We start from the raw sequence: 19,164 nt of genomic DNA, 5'->3' as shown, positions 1-19,164 counted from the left end.
CTAAAGATACAATGGTCTCTGCTGACCTTTATTCCAAGGAAACTGAACCCTGGGCAAGCGCTCGGAACTCCTGGAGACTCTCATCACTCTAAGGTTAGGATGATGTATAACAGCAGAGGAACAGTTTGGGGAAATGGTTTACAGGTCTAGGGTAGAGACAAGCTGACAGTAAGAGCTGCGAAACAGTCTCCCTTGGGAGGTTGTGGACTCTCCTTCCTTGGAGGTTTATAAGCAGAGCTTGGATGGCCATCTGTCATGGATCCTTTAGCTGAGATTTCGGCATTGCAGGGGGTTGAACTAGATCAGTGTTTCCCAAACTTTTTTGGGCAACGGCACACCTGTTTACTGCAAAAAAATCTCGCGGCACACCAACATTAAAGCCCCGCCCCGTGACGTCAGCGCGCAGCGTCATGCCGGGAGGGACGCACGAAAGTGACGGTTTTTTCCTCCCCCTTGCCGGGGAACCTCCAAGCTTTGGGGGTGGGAGGAGGCAGCAGAGCGAGGGACTGAGGGACGGCGGCAACTGAGGCGGCGGCGGCTGTTGTGGTGGTGGCGGCGATAGCGGGCTGAGGAGGGGGCGGCGGCGGGGCTTGAGGAGCCGTCGCCGGGAGTTGCTGCTGCTGTTGTTGCTGCTGCTGCCCGGACATGCCCGCCTCCTCCTCCTCCGCTGTCTCGCGCTCCTCCCTTTTGCACGCGCTGCCCCGCCGCTCGGCACCACCACCGCGGAGCCGCCCCCGGCTCGACGCGGATCCTCGCCGCCGCCGCCTCTCACCGCCCGACTCGCCCGCCTCCCTCCCACGGCACACCAGCCAATGTCTCACGGCACAGTAGTGTGCCGCGGAACATCGGTTGGGAAACACTGAACTAGATGACCCTTGGGGTCCCTTCTGACTTTGCGATTCTATGAATGGTTTTATGGTTCTAACCCATTTGTGGCACAAAAAATCAAATTTTCTCTGTCTTGAATTGTTCATGCTCATCCTCAACATGCTGCTTGCAACGTAAACTGGTTCCAGATCTTGCCATCCACAAAGGTCATCTTGCCATCCCTAGAGGTCCTGGGCCCTAAGGAAGTCAGATTAGCCTCAACCAGAGCCGGGGCCTTTTCAACACTGGCTCCGGCCTGGTGGAACGCTCTGTCTCATGAGACCAGGGCTCTGCAGGATCTGATTTCTTTCCGCAGGGCCTGTAAGAGAGTTGTTCGGCCTGGCCTTTGGCTTGGAATCAATTTGATTCCCTCCCCCTCTTTATTTTTTTCCTTGCTCCTTTTGTGTTGGAACTCCTATTTGGGAACTTCCCTGGCTTTTTTCTGGCCCATGTAAGACCAGTCTGGATAGTTAGCCTTGGTGAAGACTTGATGTTTTTATCCCCCCAAAAGTTTTTGATTGAGTTTCCACTGAAATGAGGCTGCATTTTAATGTTTTTCAATTGTTTTTCAATCAATTGTTTTTATATTTGGTGTTAGCTGCCCTGAGCCCAGTCTTGGCTGAGGAGGGCAGGGTATACCGTAAATAAATATTATTATTATTATTATTATTATTATTATTATTATTATTATTATTATTAATATTAAAGATGGTTGTGGTTTCAAATACACATTTGAAAACCCACTCCTTGGTTATATTATCCACATTTTTATTCCCTACATTCTTCCTCACCTGTCATTGGGCAGGTGTGTATACATTGCTGGGACTGCCTATATCTCGACACACTGTGGGATGATGTAGAATTAATATGCAGTGAGCTTTTCGTTTTGGAATGAACCCAGTCTTTTCAGAAGCGCTTTTTCAAAAAAAAGAGAAAAATTGCAGGAGGTCTAGATTGTGTGTGTGTACTATGTAGGAAAAAACCCAAGTACTCAAGTCTCCATTGAGTCTAGAATAAAATGTCATGTGTACACAGCCGTACTCTGTGTTCCCTGACTTTATTGCACACCTGCCTCTTCTCCTGTGCTGCTTCTGCCAGTCACGGCCTTTGCCAAATGTTCGCTGAGCAAAAAAACCACCAGCATATGTTTCAGTGGTGCAAACTAGATAAATGTGCACATAATAAGCATTATACATTTTTTGTGGTTTTGGCACAGCATTCTCAATCTGGAGAGGGCATTTTGTGAGCAGAATGTGGAGTCCTTTCTGCGGCCCTGTCCATGTCCCCACCCGAATCCAGCAGCCCAAGCCAGCCCCCCCCCCCCCCCGAGAAAGAGCTGGTGACACTGAAGCAAAATCATCATCAGTTTTTGGCGAAGGCTGGGCAGCCCCTAAGCATAAGTTTGGCCCGCTAGCCACGCAGCCATGCAGAGGCTGGAATGTCTCCAGGCAGATTCTTTCCAATCTGGAGTGCAGAAAAGCAGCTGTCAGCACAGCAGTGTCTGCTCAAGCTGTCGTGTAAACACTGGCAGACTCATCTTTTCCATCAAGTGGCCGACTACCTGTGCACAGCTGCACAGAGGCTAATTTTAGCCTGCTCTTTCCAGCAGCGAGGAATGAGATGAAAGCATCACCAGGACAATCCACACCACTGCCGGCCCTCCCTATTAAACAACGGCCTCCACTCCAGTGAATCCCGGGGCTTGTAAGTGGATCATAGCTGTCAACTTACAGATTTGAAAATAAGGGACCATCAGCCTCGAAAATAAGGGATCAGCAGCCAAAATAAGGGATTTTGCTTAGATTATACAGAAATCCGGCACTGATGGAGCCATGCTGCTTTTGCTGCGACTGACTGTGTTTTGCAGGGGGTTGGACTAGATGATCCTAAGGGTCTACAACTCCGACCAAAGAAGAGTGCCAGACAAAACTAATGAACGACTTCGAGATGGCAAAGCTTACAGGCAGAATTAGAAACCAGGAAGAGGACCTCTTTAATAAAGAATGGGGAAAGTTTATAATTTAGTTGAAAAGCTATTGTAAAGAGTTACATACATTGGTAGGATTGACAGAAAACTTGTAGTAAAAATTTGAACTATGGATGGATGAATGATTTATAAAAATGGAGTTATGAAAGGGATGCAGAGGGAGAAATCACTACATTAAGATGCTGCACTGGTTGGAGGGTATGCTAAGCAGCACGTCGGGGCTGCCGTCATCTTGGCGCGAGGAGTTCCATCAGCCAAGAGAGAGAGGGAGGGAGAGAGACTCTCGCCCACGCCGCCAGCGAGCCTGGCATGAGGCGGTTGCGGCACCGCGGCGACCACTGAAGTGCCGCCCTTCTGCGTCCCTCCCCATCCCCTCCTCTTCCTCCCCCCTCAGGCCGCCTCCTCAGCCGCCTCCACCACTGCCACCTCCGGCTTCCCTTGGCAGCGCGGCAGAAGTCTTGCAAGAGAGGGGCTGCCTGCCCGCCCGCCGCCACCCGTCTCTTCATAACCCACCCCTGAGGGGGAAAAGGGAGAGACAGAGACGCGGCAGCTCGTGCACGCTCTCTCTCGCGGCGGAGGACCCCAAGCCGCTGCTTCCCACCCAAGCCAGGCGAGCATGAAACCGGGGAAATTTAAGGGACATCATCAATAAGGGACAGCAGCGGGACACCGCGCTGGGATAAGGGAGTTTCCCGCCAAATAAGGGACGGTTGACAGCTATGAAGTGGATGGCCTTCGCCAAGCTGGTGCCCTCTAGCTTAATTTGGACTACAACTTCCATAAACCCTAGCCCTCAACAGTTGAGATGGGGCTGATGGGAGTTGTAGGTCAAAACCTCTGCAGGACATCAGGTTGGCAAAGGCTGCTCCAGGGGGCTTGGAACTTAATGGCACTGGCCTACCCTCCAACACTTTGAAGCCCAAATCCAGGATGCCATCTTCCTGGATGCCGAGATCTTTACATTTTTTATCGTGGCCATTTTTTTTATTAAATATTTTCTTGATTTACATTATTATTATTATTATTATTATTATTATTTAAATATTTTATTACATTTTTTCCAGATAAAGATACAAAGTCAGATATACAAAGAAATAACAGAAAAGAAAAAAGAAAGAAAAAGAGAATCATCCTTTCAAAACATTTTTCCATAACCAACCGGACTTCCCCACGTCTCCCTCACCGTGCGTTCTTTACAATAAAAAATTTCAGCAAATTGTAACCTTATTTCGTGCATTCTTTTGTTCTTTCAAATAATTATATTTTAAGTTTAAAATACTTATTATCAATTTACTCTAAAGACAGATGTAATATTATTTTAAACATTAGTCCTTTCATTAATATAACTTAATTTCCCATATCCTCAAATCTTATTGCTGGAGCTAAATTTTCCAAATCATGTGAATTCTTAACATTCATGTAACTTATAAATTTTTTGTAAATAATCCTTAAATTTTTTCCAATCCTCCTCCGTTGTTTCTTCTCCCAAATCTCGGATCCTGCCGGTCATTTCGGCCAGTTCCATATAGTCCATCAATTGCGTCTGCCACTCTTCCAGTGTGGGTAAATCTTGTGTCTTCCAGTGTTTTGCGATGAGAATTCTTGCTGCTGTAGTTGCGTACATAAAAAAAGTTCTATCCTTCTTTAACACCTTCTGGCCGACAATGCCCAGGAGGAAGGCCTCTGGTTTCTTAGGGAAGGTGTACTTAAACACCTTTTTTAACTCATTATAGATCATTTCCCAGAAGGCCTTCACTTTTGGACAAGTCCACCAGAGGTGAAAGAATGTCCCTTCAGCCTCCTTCAGCCTCCTTACATTTCCAACATTTATTATCAGACAGATGATATATCTTAGCAAGCTTGACTGGGGTCATGTACCACCTGTATATCATTTTCATAATATTTTCTTTCAAGGCATTACATGCCGTGAATTTCATACCAGTGGTCCATAACCTTTCCCAGTCTTCAAACATAATGTTGTACCCAATGTCCTGAGCCCATTTTATCATGGCTGATTTGACTGTCTCATCCTGAGTGTTCCATTTAAGCAGCAAGTTATACATTCTCGAAAGTACCTTAGTCTTTGGTTCTAACAGTTCTGTCTCTAGTTTCGATTTTTCCACCTGGAATCCTGTTTTTTTATCCAACTTAAAAACCTCTTGAATTTGAGCATAATGAAACCAATCTTGCATCTTATTCTTTAGTTTTTCATAGCTCTGTAACCTCCAATTGTCTCCAGTTTTTTCTATTATTTCCCCATATTTCAGCCAGCCGGCCTCCATATTGGGGTTTTTTCGGGCCTTGGCCTCCACTGGTGATAACCACCTCGGGGTCTTACCTTCTAATAAGTCTTTGTATTTTGTCCAGACCATAAATATTGCTTTTCTGACAATATGGTTTTTGAACATTTTGTGAGTCCTTACCTTGTCGTACCACAAATATGCAAAGTGTTTGCAATGTCTCTCTCTCGTATTTTTCCCCCCATGCAACATTTTTACAAATCAGGTTCATTTGCTGAGACATTAGGAAGAAAAGGGGGAAAGAGTTGGAGGGGGGGGAGATGGGCGTGGGTGGGGTCGGGTGGCGATGTTTCTATTTTACTTACTATATCTAGGGTTTGGTGTCAGCGTTGCTTGTGCAGGTTCTTTGCTGTTCACCTGTGTTCCTTTGGTGGTGAGAGAGGTTGGGGTTGGCCTAGGGTGTGGTTGCTTGTTTGTGGTTGGCTGTGGTGAACTTTGTTTTCATGTGTGAGTGGGGTGGGTGGGTGTTTTGGATCAGGTTAGCCATATTGATTCGTATGCTGTTGGTGGATTCTTGTTGTCTTGTTGGGCTGTGTATGTGATAAACGGGAGCCATAACGGGGTGAAGGTGTCTTCTTCTATTTGTCCCCATGTCAGTTTCAGTTTATTGGTTAATTTTTCTAGTAGGGCTGTTTCCCATACTATTTGGTACCACTGGTCCATGCTTACTCTTGACATCATGGCCATTTTTGTTGCCGTGATCTTGCACAATTTTGTGCCATTTCCCCAGAAAAAAAGACCTGTCGCATGGAAGAGGGAATAAGCTTGTTTTTCTCCTGCGCCGGAGGGCAGGACTCAAACAATGGCTTCAAGTTACAAGGAAGGAGATTCTAACTAAAAGTCACAAGGAACTTTCTAACAGTAAGAGCTGTTTGGCAGTGGAACGGTCTCCCTCAGGAGGTTGTGGACTCTCCTTCCTTGGAGGTTTACGAGCAGAGGTGGGGTGGCTATTTGTCTTGGATGCTTCAACTGAGCTGCCTGCTTGGCAGGGGGTCGGACTAGATGACCCTTGGCTCCCTTCCAACTCTACAGTTCTACGATTCTAAATTGAAAGCTTCCTCCCTGCAGCCACGTGAAAAGTTGCAGACAATAACCACCACCCACACACCTGTCTTCCAAGAGCGTGCCAAATGCCAAGGCTGAATATTCCCACGCAATACATTTCCTACCAACTGGGGGAATAAGCACATTATTTCCATCAAGCCTTGCTGAATACAGTGGTACCTCGGGTTACAGACGCTTCAGGTTACAGACTCGGGTTACTAATCCAGAAATAGTACCTCGGGTTAAGAACTTTACCTCAGGATGAGAACAGAAATTGTGTGGCAGCAGCAGCAGCGGGAGGCCCCATTAGCTAAAGTGGTACCTCAGGTTAAGAACAGTTTCAGGTTAAGAACAGACCTCCGGAACGAATTAAGTTCTTAACCCGAGGTACCACTGAATAGCATTTAACCTGAATTTGCAGAAGGAAATGTTTCAGCGCTGCTCAAATGCCCTTTGGACTGGAGCGTCTTATAAGGCATTTTAATGAGCCATGGCCAGGCTCCAGGATGGCAAAAGAGAAGCAAAGCCGGGATAGCAGAGGCACCCCAAAGGCTCCTCATCATCCAAATGGGTGGCAACATGTCAGCTCTAGAGATTAAAGCCAGGACACCTTTCTCTCCCAACAGCCAACTCTGGTAATCTTCCCTTCTTCCTAAGAAACATTCTTTCCGACGCGACTTATTTCTCCACAGAAGCTTGCCTGATGGCGCATTTTATGTGGCCGTTATTGAATCTGCCGTATTTGTGCCTGTCCAGGCACACTGTGACATCAGCCTGTTGAGCTGTTAGAAATCTAACCGCTCTCCATATACAGGACTTGAGTCAGAGATAAAACGCAGACCCACAGAATGGGGTGGGGTTGGGTTTTCTTTGCCCCACTGCCTCATGAGGCAAGAGGGGACTAGAACAGGATTTTTGTTGCTTTTGCTGCTCTTCTTGCTCCAAAGCATGACTCTATGTCTACAAGAGCTAGAGGTCAGCAAATCATCATCATCATAAACAACTTTTAGTTTGTATCCCACCCTCCCCGGCCGAAATCGAACTCAGGGCGGCTAACATCAAATATATAACACTGGTATAAAATCAAACAATAATTGAATTACCTCCTAAAAACAAGTCAGGATCAAATTAAAATCTAGTTAGATGGCTTTCCGCAGGGTTATGACACACGCCGTGTGGCTTTCTAAGACCAGAACCAGGTGGGTTTGCTGGAATCCTCCAAACCTTAGCTTTGCGAAGGGAAAGATGCACTATTCTAGTCCTCATGATTTGAGGTTATTTACTTAATTTTTTTCAAAGCAATGCATACAGACAAACCTAATTAAAACCTGCCATTCGATGTAAAGAATAACTATGCCTGTGTTGTTTTCTGGCACAGTGAATTAACTGTGCACTGTCCCCTTAAGTATAATCTAACCCAGGAGCGGACTTTGGTAATATGTCACCCTGAGAAAGGACGAGGGGTTTTGTTGGCGGGGGGGACGGACCCCAAATATTTCTCATTTTCACAATAATTCCTTTTCGTACAATTGGTTTTTAAATACAGTGGTACCTTGGTTTGCATACGTCTTGGTTTGAATACGTTTTGGATTACAAACAAGTCAAACCTGGAAGTGCGTGTCCCGGTTTGCAATTTTTTTTGGATTACGAACTAATTTTTTTGGGAGGCCGTATTGGCGAAAGCATGCCTTGGGTTACAACCTGTTTTTGTTTACAAACAGACCTCTGGAACGGATTATGTTTGTAAACCAAGGTATCACTGTTGATCTTTGCAATATCTTTATTATTTTGTGTCCCTTTTGCTCAGATTCCTGTGTGGGTTAACCACCCTAAATCCAGTGCTGCCTAACGTGGCCTATAGAACACTGTTAATAAATCTGAATTCGGCTATAAAGATGTAGGTCAGCCTAAGCAAGCTTGGTCCAAATTTCTTGCAACACTTCCCCCAAAGGCTAAAGCTTTGACGTGACTCCTCAAGTGAGTTCTGTTGCTGCTGAGCTCTGTTCCTCCTTTATATCCGCAGGTGGGCTGATGCACCTGACCTTGCTAGTGAATAAACCGAAGCCGAATCTAGACAAGAGTGAGGCACTGTTAGTGGGTAGTTCCCTCAGCTGGGTGGGGGGTGGCCTGCTCAGGATGGGATCACAGTCCCTCTGAAGGAGCAGGTGCATTTCTGGACCCACTTCTGCCTCCAGAGCAGGCATAGGCAAACTCAGCCCTCCAGATGTTTTTGAACTACAATTCCCATCATCCCTGACCACTGGTCCTGTTAGCTAGGGATGATGGGAGTTGTAGTCCCAAAACATCTGGAGGGCCGAGTTTGCCTATGCCTGCTCTAGAGGCTCAGGTAATTTTGGTGGTGGGGAGTGCCTTCCATCAGCTTCAGCTGGTGGATCAGTCAAGGCTCTTTCTGGATAGAGACAGCCTTACTTCCGTTGCTCTAGTAGCCTCTAGGTTAAAGGTAAAGGTAAAGGGACCCCTGACCGTTAGGTCCAGTTGCGGGCAACTCTGGGGTAGAGGCACTCATCTCGCTTTATTGGCTGAGGGAGCTGGTGTACAGCTTCCGGGTCATGTGGCCAGCAGCGAACTAGAGCAGCGCAAGGAAACGCCGTTTACCTTCCCACCGGAGCGGTACCTATTTATCTACTTGCACTTTGATGTGCTTTTGAACTGCTAGGTTGGCAGGAGCAGGGACCGAGCAACGGAAGCTCACCCCGTCACGGGGATTCGAATCATCGACCTTCTGATCGGCAAGTCCTAGGCTCTATGGTTTAACCCACAGTGCCACCCGCATCCCAACCTCTAGGTTAGAATGCCGCAAAGTGTTATATGTGGTGCTGCCTTTAAAGATGGTTCGGAAACTGCAGCCACTGCAGAATTCAGCAGCAAAAGTAAGACAGTCTGAACATATAACACCAATTCAAAGTGTGTGTGTGTGTGTGTGTGTGTGTGTGTGTGTGTGTGTGTGTGTGTTTTTTACCAAAGCCTTATGTGACTCAGGACCCCAATATTTTCAAGGACCACCTCTCACAACAGTAACTGGACTATATGTTCCTTATCTGAGGCCTTTCTGTGTGTGCCCCATCTAAGGAAGGTATAGAAGTTGGTGACACAAGAAAGGGCCTTCTGGGTGGTGGCTCCCTGATTACTGAAAATGTTACACATATCTGACACCTTCACTATCTGTTTTTAGGCACCAGGTAAAAACATGCTTTTTCACCCAGATCTTTGCAGTTTCATTCTCTGCAATCAAAGCTTGAGCTTCGGTTTGCTCTTTTATGCATATTGTTGTGAGTGTTTCAGGTTGTTTTTAATCTTGCTTTATATCTATTTTAAATAACGTTGGGGATGTTCTTTAAATAAAAGAAGTGACCGATTGATTGATTGATTGATTGATTGATTGATTGATTGATTGAACAATGTGTGTGTCCCCCACCCAATAATGTTTCATTCTGTACCCTTGGTAGCCAAACTGAACTCACAGGCTACATAACCAAGAGGGCATTTCTTAACAGATATGGACAAATTAGGATGGAGGTGATCTCAACTCCGAGTATATTTCAAGAAGTAAACTTCAGTGGGCTTGATGAGGCTTATTCCCAGGTTACCGGACATAGCTGAGCTGAGGAAGCTGGAGGTCCACCAGATGTCCTTGATTTCAAGCACCCATCAACCTCAGCCAACATGGCTAATGGAGCAACATCTAGAGGACCTCAGTTTCCCCAGGCATTGCTGCCACCACAGCAGCAGCACTGGCTGATGTATTCCTTGGAGGCCACATCCGTGGATCTTTCCACCTGAGGCAGTTGCCTCACATTGCCTCATAGGTGGGCCAGCCCTGCTCAGGAAAGGCTCAGCTACAACATCAATCAAGCTTGAAGTCACAGAAAGTGTTGAGAACTGGTTCCTACTTCTGCATTCCAGTTCTCTTTTTAAGGAACCAAGGGTAGAGGCTAAAACAGGGGTGGGGAATGTTATGTACTGAAGTTCTCACCCTGGGCCAGCAGGGGCATACGGTAGATAGTTCAGGTCCACATATGCAAATAAGGGATCGAAAGTGACGTTCAGTGATTGGATAGTTACAGAAAATGGTTACTGTTGCGTTGTAGTGGAGCTCTATATAAGCAAGCTGGCTGAACAGTTCAGTTCTGTTCTGGCCTGTGAATAAACAAGAGCTGTTTGAAGGATCGCTGTGTCGTCTGATATGCTCACCCACAACTTAAAAGGGAACCTATAGCCCTACCCCCCAAATGCTGCTGGAGCGCTGCTCCCATCATCTCTGACCATTGGCCATGCTGGCTGAGGCTGATGGGCGTTGGAATCCAGAAACAGTGGTTGGAATGCAGTGGTTGTATACAGAGCTGACACCCCACTTGCGTAACTGAAGGGGGCTGGGAGTGAACGGATTGACACGCTCAGTGAGTTAGGTCAGATATAAAGGTTTTACTGTGCTTAAGGCTAAGCTGCATATATTGCTGTTCTGCTGTGAGGGACGGTAGACTGAAATCCATCCTGGATTCCCAAATATGCAGGGTTTCCCAAAGAGACATGGGTCTCTAGCGTCTTCTCTTTTTTTGGACTGCAGTTCCCATCATCCCTGACCACTGGTTCTTCTAGCTAGGGATGATGGGAGTTGTAGTCCAACAACAGCAGGAGACCCAAGTTTGGGAAGCCCTTTTCTAAAGGGTTTGAACACATTTCCCTCCTTAGCGTAGGTTTTCCAGATCCCTAGATGCCATTCCCTGACCTGAAAGGCAGGAGGCCAGTTCTATTTCTGGCTTTGCTACCGATATGCTGAGGGATCTTGGAAAGGTCACCTTTAAAATGATCAGAGGAAAAATCATGTGTGAGAGAGACTTTTTTGGCATGAGTAAAAAAAAAAGTGATAAAAGGGCTAATGCGGATGAGGGTTCTAGTGTAAAAGGATGAGGGCTTTAGCTTAAAGGGCGTATAGCTTTGTGGGTTTCTTTTTCAGTTGTGGATTCAAGCCCACACTTGCTTTGTTTTAATGTGGGGAAGGGAAGGATTAACAGAAGGATCAACCCAAAAGGCCAGAGATCGTGACAGATCAGCAGCACAGCATGGAAAGTACAAAACTGTAGGACCAGAAATCTGATTGCCACGATGGAGTCGTGCACGATACTTACCTATTACTAAGCGACAGTTGTGATGAGGGTTGCTTGGTCAGGATCACCTCAGACCCTGACATAGGTAAAATGTAAAGGGACCCCTGACCATTAGGTCCAGTCGTGGCTCATCTCGCTTTATTGACCAAGGGACAATAGCTTCCAGGTCATGTGGCCAGCATGACTAAGCCGCTTCTGGCGAACCAAAGCAGCGCACGGAAACGCCGTTTACCTTCCCCCCCCCGGAGTGGTACCTATTTATCTACTTGCACTTTGACGTGCTTTCGAACTGCTAGCTTGGCAGGAGCAAGGACCGAGCAGTGGGAGCTCACCCCATCGCAGGGATTCGAACTGCCCACCTTCTGATTGGCAAGTCCTAGGCTCTGTGGTTTAACCCACAGCACCACAGCTCAAAAACAGCTTGCATTGACATATCAGGGCCGAAACCTGAGGTATAGGGGTGGTCCCTGGAGATGTCAAGGGAAGGACGTGTGGCGCTGTGGTCTAAACCACTGAGCCTCTTGGGCTTGCCGATCAGAAGGTCGGCGGTTCGAATCCCCGTGACAGGGTGAGCTCCTGTTGCTCTGTCCCAGCTCCTGCCAACCTAGCAGTTCGAAAGCACACCAGTGCGAGTAGATAAATAGGTACTGCTGCAGCGCGAAGGTAAATAGCGTTTCCATGCGCTCTGGTTTCCGTCACAGTGTCCTGTTGCACCAGAAGCGGTTTAGTTCTGCTGGCCACATGACACGGAAAGCTGTCTGTGGCCAAACGCCAGCTCCCTTGGCCTGAAAGCAAGATGAGCACCGCAACCCCATAGTCGCCTTTGACTGGACTTAACCATCCAGGGGTCCTTTACCTTGAGCACCTGGAGACAGAGCTTAATTGGGAGAGGGGAGCTGAGAAGGCAGGCAAACACCCCCAAATAGTGTATGCTATAACTTGTAACCAGCTCCTGCCAGGCTGAAATTTGCACTCTGCATGCACAGTCTTCTTCTCCTCCTATAAAATTAGAGGCTCTCTTGGAAAAAGCAGACTGGCATAAACGTTCCGGTGGACATGAAAAGAGCTCAAAAACAGCTTGCATTGTACAAAAGCCTTGTGCTTACAATGACTTGCACAAACGGGAGCTTTTTTGTGTGGATTTGGGATAGCTTTCCGCACACAATGTTTGTCCGCAAAGCTGGAAGCAGCCTTTCTATGAGCGAGAGAGGGGTGCGTTTGGATCCAAGCCAGTGTCATTAAAGGCACCTAATTGGTATTAAATTATCTTGAGTATGCACGGGGCTTAATCTGAGCCGTTCCTGTTCCTTGGAAACCAATTAATTGCCTTGCCAATGTTTAGGTCTGGGAGCATATGGACTAATGAGAAAATAATGTCTCTGAGGTTAACTAATACCCACATACCTGGGATTAGAGGCAAGGTGTTCGGGTAGTAGTGCACAGCACCTGCCTTTCAAGAAAGCAAAAAGTAAGTACTCTGATACGAATCCTGTCTGCGTTACAGGAGCCTTTCTAGGGCTCATCTACAGGATGTTTTTTGCTTTAATTTTAGCTCATCTATTAACACAGGGAGATGTTTTTCTCCCTCTCCCACCAGAACTAGGGGTAGGGTTGGGGGTTATCCAGTGCATGGTAGGAGATTCACAACAAGCTAAAGGAAGGACGTCTTTGCTCTGCGCCTGGAGAGGCAGCGTCGTGTAGTGGTTAGGGCTTCAAATCCCCACTCAGCCAGGAAGCTCACTGACCTTGGGGGCAGTCACATTCTCTCAGCTCTAACCTACCTCACAGGGTTGTTGCAAGGATAATAAGTAGGTGGTGGGTGCAGAGCCATATACGTCCCCTTGAGCTCCTTAAAAGAAACGTAAGATAGCACACGTCCCTCTCAACTTAGGGGGCAGGGCACAGTGTGTGTGTGTGTGACGTCACATAGTGGGAGGAGGCCAGACAAGGTCTGTCGTAGATGTGGGAAGGCCTGGCAGGGCCCACCATGGCTTCAGGGGGGCCATGCGGGCCCCTGTGTGGCTTTGAGTAGGGGCCTGGCGTGGCAACATGTAGGTCCGGTGGGGCTGCAGAAATGCCTGCTGCAGGCTGTGAGATATTGAGAGGTCCTGGCATCCTCCTTGAATTTTTTTTTTAGGGGCTCTGCCCCCCCAGATGACACCCCTGTAGGATAGATAGATAGACAGACAGACAGACAGACAGACAGATACCGTATTTTTCGCCCTATAGGACGCACTTTTTTCCCTCAAAAAATGAAGGGGAAATGTGTGTGCGTCCTATGGGGTGACTGCAGGCTTTCGCTGAAGCCTGGAGAGCGAGAGGGGTCGTGCGCCCCGACCCCTCTCGCTCTCCAGGCTTCGCGGACCTCTCCGCAAGCAGCGGGAGCCAGCGCTGGGCTCCCACGGCTTGCAGAGAGCTGCCTGTTCGGGGGCTGGGGTCATGGGAAGCTCGGGCCTCCCCCGCCCCAGCCCCGCGCCTGGGGGGGAAATAATTCCCCCCCTTTATTTCCCCCCCAAAAAACTAGGTGCGCCTTATGGGACGGTGCGTCCTATAGGGCGAAAAATACAGTAGATAGATAGATATAGACAGTGAAATATACTCGGAGTCTGGTAGTGATTTCATGCTCTTTATTGCAGCTTGTAAAACAGTGATTGATTTGCCCCTCAAACCTCAGGCTTTTATGTACATTATTTACACAATGAGTCCCGTCTGATCGGCTGATTCTGCTTCCCTCCTGGAGCCTAATTGGTCTTTTCCTGCAGGCCAATCAGTTGTTGCATTCTACGATCCTACCAGCCTCATAGGCTAATAACCTTACACCTGGAGCCTGATTGGTCTTTTCCTGCAAGCCAATCAGTTGTTGTGTTCTAGGATCCTACTTGCCTATTGTGTTCTAGGATCCTACTTGCCTATTGTTATACTGTACGATCCATGCTTAGTACATAACAGACAGATAGATAGATAAGGGTTGCCATATTCTTTTAAGTGATAATTTGTTTGTTTGGGGGTTTTTTTGCCAAAGTTGTTGAGCTTTTATGGCAGAATTGCAAAAGAAATAATGAGCTGTTTTAAAGGAAAATCAGCAAAAAACTGACACTGCCAACATTGGTTGCCATACGTCCGGATTTTCCCCGATTTCCACCCGGATGCTGCTTCCGACTGCGGTATTCCAGGAAATTCCGGATGTATGGCAGCCCTAACAGTTAACCAGTTGACTCTAAGCGCTGAATGGTCAGCCCCCCTGAAGGTAAACTATTTTAGTTAGCATCCGTTTCCCCAGGGTCAAAGGGCAAGCATGCCATGAAGGACACATCCCAGCAGAGTCCACCGTGGTCGCCAGGTTCCCCCCCCCCCGAAATATTTAGGAATTGTTGACTCTGCCGTGTCAGCGAACTCGGTTGACTAAGTTAATGTCACAACAAACTGTCACCGGGCCCTTTGGAAAAGGACAGAGATCAACATGGTTGATAGTGGAACTAGAAAACAGAGAGGCTTTGAGAGAGTTCTCTTGTAACCTCCAGTTTGGATTACTTGAAGGAGTTATTCGTGGGGCTGCCCTTGGAAGACAAATCGGAAGCTTCAATTAGTTGACACAATGCCAACAGGACCAGGCAGGGCAGATCATATTGCACCAATCCTTAAAGAATTGCATTGGCTACCTGTCTGCTTCTGAGCCCAATTTAAGGTGCTTACCTTTCAAACCTAAATGACTTAGGACCTGAATATCTGGAACAATACCTCTCCCAAGTCAGTCTGCTTCTTCTTTAACATCGGTCGGGGGTGGGGAGCAGGGGTGCCAACTTGAATAAAATTTTGTGGGGGCCCAGGTAAGTTCCGCTCGGCATCATCAATCACATGATGCAGTGTGCACACCTCATTTGAAGGGGAATGCCCCTCAAATATGTTATTCTTGGGGGCGGAGCCCCCATGGCCCCTAGGAGTTGGCCTAGGGAAAGGCCTGTTTGGTGGTGGCGCGGGATTTAGGGATGGGATAGACATTCAATTCAGTTTGCAATTACAGTGGTACCTCAGGTTACAGATGTTTCAGGTTACAGACTCCGCTAACCCAGAAATAGTATCTCGGGTTAAGAACTTTACCTCAGGATGAGAACAGAAATCATGCGGCGGGAGCAGGAGGCCCCATTAGCTAAAGTGGTACCTCAGGTTAAGAACAGTTTCATGTTAAGAACGGACCTCCAGAACGAATTAAGTTCTTAACCCGAGGTACACTGTAAAGCCGAACCCTCGCTCATTTGCAAGTCCCAAAACCATACGAGAACTGAAACAGGGCTGCCTTTCAAAAATTGCAATGAAATTCTCTGGGGGTGTAATGTGTACAGCGCAGCATACCATAGCAAAGTACACAAGAAAATGCATTTGCTAGTGACAAAAATGCAGTATATATAGGGAAACTGTTTTCTAAAAATGTGTATATATTAATCAAAATAGCATACAAATGTGAATATCAGAAGAAAATTGTATTAAAATGCATAGCGGCTTTTTAATAAATATATAAATCACAAAGTGAGGTGGAAATGTGGGGAACTTAACATAAGGTTAGAAAAATGAGGAACTGAGAGAAAACACAATTGACAGATTCACCTCTCCCAAGACAGGATAAGTCCTTCTCCATGACAATATCCCTTCTAGGGAAGGTTCCAGCACTGTTGCTGATTGCTTTCAGTAGCTGACCTTCCAACTGAGTAGGATGGCGAATGCCACACACACCACATCTAAGGATGCAATTACAGTGGTACCTCGGGTTAAGTACTTAATTTGTTCCGGAGGTCCGTTCTTAACCTGAAACTGTTCTTAACCTGAAGCACCACTTTAGCTAATGGGGCCTCCTGCTGCTGCTGTGCCACCGGAGCACGATTTCTGTTCTCATCCTGAAGCAAAGTTCTTAACCTGAAGCACTATTTCTGGGTTAGCGGAGTCTGTAACCTGAAGCGTATGTAACCTGAAGCGTATGTTACCCGAGGTACCACTGTATCTAGGTGTCTGTATCTGAAAAGAAACTGCCATTTTTGAGACTCAGAAAAACCCAATGAGCTAAATTTGGACTGTGGCCTCTTCAGACTGGGTTGGGTTTTGTTTTGTTTTTCTGCAGATGTATTCTGCAGCAGGTGATTGATGCAATATTACTGATGCAATAACAGTGGTGGAATTATACTGGCTGGTCCACATATTACTTGTTCTGTGGTGTTTCCCTGTTACTGCCATCTGGAGAGACACTTTTGCACTAGAGTAGGGTTGCCATACGTCTGCCATCTATGCTCATCCTGTATCTCTGTAAATTAATGCAAATATAACAAAATGCCAATAAGCCTCCTGTGACCTCCTTCTGTAGGAAACCAAGCCCAGGTAAGTGCTGCGAACCTGGAACTTCTCATCACTTGGAGAAGAGGGGTAGGCGTAATCATACGGATATTACAGCCTTCTTTCGAGCATCTAACTACAGTTGGTGCAGTAGGCAAGATCCCGGAGAAAGCAAATTCTCGTGGAAAATAATGCAGTTTGCTTTATCCAAAGTCAATTGCTGGCCCAGGAGCAGCTGAGTTCTAGGTTAAGAACATCACGTGCTGCCATAAGGAAAGAGAATGGACAGTTTGCTCCGGCCAGGCAGCTTAGACACACTGAGAGCCCTTCGCGGTTGCCATGTGATAGTGAGTAGCTCTGGTTATAGCTCAGTAAACAGGGCCTTAGCTGCTGCTTTGCTCTGCTAGCATGACATCAGGGAGCTGCTTCATAATGCGTAATGATTAACCATATTGTATTAACCGTCTGTTATGAGGGCTTGTGGGGTGCCTGTACAATTTATAATGTGGCCCTGTGTGTGTGTGTGTGCGTGCGTGTTTGATTTGTAGTCCAGTCCACTTTGGAAGCTCATGTTGGGAAAGCTAATTATATAAACTATAATTTCCCTCTAATAATATAATATAATATACCAAACCTTATATATGTAATTGTTGTTGTTTTAATTGTTTTATATGCGCTCATTGTTGCTTTTAAATAAATAATATAAATAATAACATTATTATTTAATAAGTACATAGAATAATGTTAGATACGCAATTCAGTGTTTTTATAAAGGCAGCTGTTTTATATATGCTTCCGTCGTATTGTAAATTGCTTTGAGGTGCCTCATGGGAAGCAATTCATAAATGTTGTTGTTTTTGTTGTTGTTGTTGTTAAATAATCAATATAAAAATGTCTAATGCGCAATGAACAGTTTATTCTTACTCATCAGGATCCAGTTATGATAGGAAAGATTTACAATGTCTCTAGTTCGTACAGTGAGGGGGGAAAGTATTTGATCCCCTGCTAAATTTGCCTGTTTACCTGTTGTTATTCTGTCTCTCACAGCTACAATAAACCTACCATTAAAATTATGGACTGGTGATTTCTTCGTCAGAGGGCAAACAGGCAAATTTAGCAGGGGATCAAATACTCCCCCCCCCCTCACTGTAGATGATCAGGCTTTAACTGTGGGGCTGCCACCAATAAGTTCTGTCTGCTGGGTAGCCATGGGCAAGCCACCACAAACCTGCTGTGATGGCAAGCAGCCCAATAAGGTGAACAAAGTGCTTTGCACTCTGATTCAGTGCTGTTAGCATTTTTAGCTCACTCTTTAGCCCCCCATCCCCTCCCAGCAAGGTCAGTGATAACACAAAAGGAAAAGGGATTGAGAGTGAGGAGGAAAAAGAAGGCAGTGCTTCTTGGTTATAGGTTTCTTGTAATGACCAGCTGGAACAGAAGCATACTTATAATTTTCCTAAGGATGGCACAGCTAATTGGCAATACTTGCAGCATTAGAACTGAGTCCTAGTACTGGTTAAATATTGTCGTTCACCACCGCAATCCCCAAGTGGTGTGAAATTCCAGGGGTCCAGGGTTTGTGTTTCCTTTGGAAATGTGGCACAATGGAGACGGTGGTGTCTTTATGATATATGGTTTATTTGTGCGCGCGCGCACACACACACACAGTGTGTGTGTGTGTGTGTGTGTACATACAACCTGAGTCTCTGATGGAGGGGCTCATAGTATTACACTCCAAGAAGTTCTTGCTTCTCCCATGGCCAGTCTTGGATGCCAGCAGAAAGCAGCCATGGTTTCTTATTTTCACAGTATTTTTTATTTTATTTTTAATGAGGCGGTTAAGCTGAGAGAGCAAGACTGGCCCAAGTCCACCCAATGATCTTTGCCTCTGAAAAGGGATTCAAACCCTGGTCTCCCAGGTCCTAGCCTGACACTCTAACCCAGGGGTAGGCAAACTAAGGCCCGGGGGCCGGATCTGGCCCAATTGCCTTCTCAATCCAGCCTGCGGACGGTCCAGGAATCAGCGTGTTTTTACATGAGTAGAAGGTGTCCTTTTATTTAAAATGCATCTCCGGGTTATTTGTGGGGCATAGGAATTCGTTCTTTTTTTTTCTTTTCAAAATATAGTCTGGCCCACCACATAGTATGCGGGACGGTGGACCAATCCCCTGCTGAAAAAGTTTGCTGACCCCTGCTCTAACCACTACACCACGCTGCCTCTCAGGAGTCATTAGTCCGGGATTTTATTTATGAAGTCTACCGGGGTGGGCTTACCCCATCATAAAGTTAAGTTTCTTAAATGCCACAAGGGTCTTATTTTTAACTCGTGTTTGGCGAACTCTGGCAGGCGAGATATTCTTTTGCGCCGTTTCCACGTGCGATCGAGGCTGCTGCTACTTTTTGAAGAATCCGCTTCCACCAGCGCAGATGCCTCTGACAGTGCTTGCAAGCGAAGCGCGCAGTCTGCCCGTCTCACGTTGCTGACAGCCAGAGCGACCAATAGCCTGGCCAAGCCCGCCCA

This window comes from Podarcis liolepis (genome assembly GCF_965112155.1).
Source record: "Podarcis liolepis genome assembly, chromosome: 2".
Classification (NCBI taxonomy): domain Eukaryota; kingdom Metazoa; phylum Chordata; class Lepidosauria; order Squamata; family Lacertidae; genus Podarcis; species Podarcis liolepis.
Note: the sequence above shows the minus strand (reverse complement) of the source record.